Here is a 3,157-nt window from a genome sequence, read left to right on the forward strand (position 1 = left end):
ACTCGACGAGATCGAAATCAACGAGAGCCTCAACTTCGTGGAAGAACCTGTGCAAATTATGGATCGAGAAGTCAAGCGAACGAAGCAAAGTCGCATCCCAATTGTAAAGGTTCGCTGGAATGCCAAGCGAAGACCGGAGTTCACTTGGGAGCGCGAGGATCAAATGAAACATAAATATCCTCATCTTTTTACTTAGTTATTATGTAATAACTTAGTTGCTTAAACTATAATTTCGGGATGAAATTCCCCTAACGGGGGGAGGAGGTGACAACTTGACACTTTTACACTAAGCAATCGATCCATATATCTATATTTCACTTGAATTTAGCATCTTTTAACAGTATATTGAGTCCGCACTACTGTTTTAGGCTTATTATATCATAGATATGGAGCTTAGGAAGGTTTAGGAAGGGTGTTGCATCACAAAATCCAGCCACACACACCAAGAGAGGTGTGTGCGGCCGCACACTAGTGTGTGCAGCCAAGCCAGCCGCATACCTGGCAGCAAACCCCTCCAGCCTCACACTCAACCCTATATAAAGTGGAGGACCCCCTTCCATTCACTTTTGGCTGCATCCTTTCTCTCTCTAGAAAACCACCCAAAAACACCTAGAAGGCTCCCAAAACGTGAAGAACACCATCATTTAGCTTTTTATAAAGGGAAAACACTTGAATCCAAGCCTCAAACTCATAATGTTCTTCATGTTCTTCATCCTATGAAGGAGTGCGGCCGCACACCTTCATTAGGTGGCCACACACACTCATAATACCCTCCAAAGTGAGAGTAAGGCCACAAAATCGACACATGGGATTCAAGCAAGGAGTATACGGCCGCACACACACCCTGTACGGCCGCACACTCTAGTGTGCAGCCTCACTCACAAGCCTGGCTGCATACCCAGCCGCACACTCACCTTTATGGCCATACACACACCCTAATACTCATATTTGGCCTTAAACTTGCATAGACCATTAGATATAGAACATGGGACACTTAGTCATAGTGATCCCAAGCCCTTAGGAGGGATTTCCCATCATGTTTGGTCATAAAACACCTTAGCTCTAACTTATATATGTGTCACCATATAATTAATAGGGGTTACGTACGTTTAGAGCATCCGTTGACACTTGACACTCATACGAATCGCATACTCGAACCCTATAATAAATTGTGAGTTCATACCCCTTAATGAACCTTTTTAAATGTTTTTTTACATGTTTTAGGGGGGGGGGGATACAAGTAAAATTTTACAAGTTTTTATTATCTAATCATATGTGATTTATCAATTATCATCAAAAATGGATTTTCTATACTTTTAGCTGCTTACCAATAAAACTATTTTAGTTGACTATCAAATACATTTTTGGATTTAAATTGTTGTTAAACTTTTTTCAAAACTATGTTCAAACTACTTTTCTTTTCTTTTAAAATATATCTACATTAATATATTTATATAAGTAAGACTTGAAGGACTTAGGACCGATAGCTCGCCTTATTTCCTGTTCTTGTTTGATGTGGTCTTAGGGTATCTGTTGTCCGTCTGATTGTCCTTGAATTCTTAGTTATATATCATATATATTTGTGATAGATATGAAAGTATTCATCTTACTCGCTACCTTTACTATTCAAAGGCATGAAATCATACAGTCTAGTTAACTATAATAGGTATAGTTAAGACTACTGCTCGTTACCTCTACTACTACTATACTCACTATAATTGCTATTATTACAAGTTAATATATGTATAAGACAACACTCTATGAACTATACAAAAAGACTACTATACTATAATACAAGAGAATACACTAATTCAGAGTATAACACACTATCCCTCTATAAGACACTCTACTGCGCTTACACCATGTGACCAGGGCTTTCCGGAAGGAAGACAACACTACACGTATAGACCTATACGGGGCAGACACTGTTACATCCCAATTGTTAACTACAGTCCGAGCCGACTTGGCCCAGGGGTGGCACTACATCACTACACTACGCATGATCGGGAAGGTCGTTGGGTTCTCTATTATCATCCAGCCTGGTTACATGAGAGTTACACCTTTATTTAAATTAATACACTAAGACTAAAGCCTAAGCTAACATCCCGAAGTAAGTAAGTATCTATTACTAATGGAAGTTTGCACCACTATTACTGTCAACAGGCATAAATTTTCTTCATCTATGTTACTCACACGAGATTTATTACGTATTTTTACAACTGAAGGTTTTCAATGATTATACATACACACAACTCAAAGGATTTAACTTACATTGTACTTTTCTGGAAAATATAGGATTTTCTAGGGATTTCTACTACATATAAACATAAATTTCAGTTTTTTATACTATAAGTTTGTAAACACTTTTATACAACAACGATACTAAATTCTTATGAACTCACCAGCTTTATGCTGATACTCGTTTTCAAAATAACTTGTATCCTTAGGTCAAAGATAGACAGGTACATGTGCAGCTTTTGGAGAAGATGGAGCACATACAAGACCCATCTTTTATTTTGGTTATACTTTTGGTGTCTATAAACTTTACAGAACACGTTTCTAATTAAATTCTATATATATATATATATATATATATATATATATATATATATATATATATATATATATATATATGCAGTGGTTGTTGTCACTAGTTTATACTATTATGCAATTGTTATGATACTGTACATGACGTCCTCTACCCCAGAATGTATGCCGCCATTTTCGGTTTTAGGGTGTGACAGCATTGGACCGAAGTCCGGAAACTAACTGGGACCTTGGCCCCTGCATTGGACTGAAGTCAGGACTAACTAGGGCCTTGCCCCCTGCATCGGATCGAAATCCGGAAACTGATTGAACATAGCATAGCATAAACATATCCAATAGCATGAACACATAAACTGCATACTGCATCGGGCCGTAGCTCGGAACACATAACACATAAATCCTGGCGGAGCCACGAAGGCATCAAACATACTAACTACTGCATCAGACCGAAGTCCGGAAACTACTGCTAGCTAGACGGGCCGGCATTGTGGCCTTAGACCCGTTCCTACTTGAAGGAAACTCACCTGAACTGCTGAGCTCTGCTGATAACCCTCTGCCTGCTAACCGACAACCTTCTGAGTCGCTGCTCCTCTAGCTCTCCGAGCTACCA

This window comes from Lactuca sativa, chromosome 3 (assembly GCF_002870075.4).
Source record: "Lactuca sativa cultivar Salinas chromosome 3, Lsat_Salinas_v11, whole genome shotgun sequence".
Classification (NCBI taxonomy): Eukaryota; Viridiplantae; Streptophyta; class Magnoliopsida; order Asterales; family Asteraceae; genus Lactuca; species Lactuca sativa.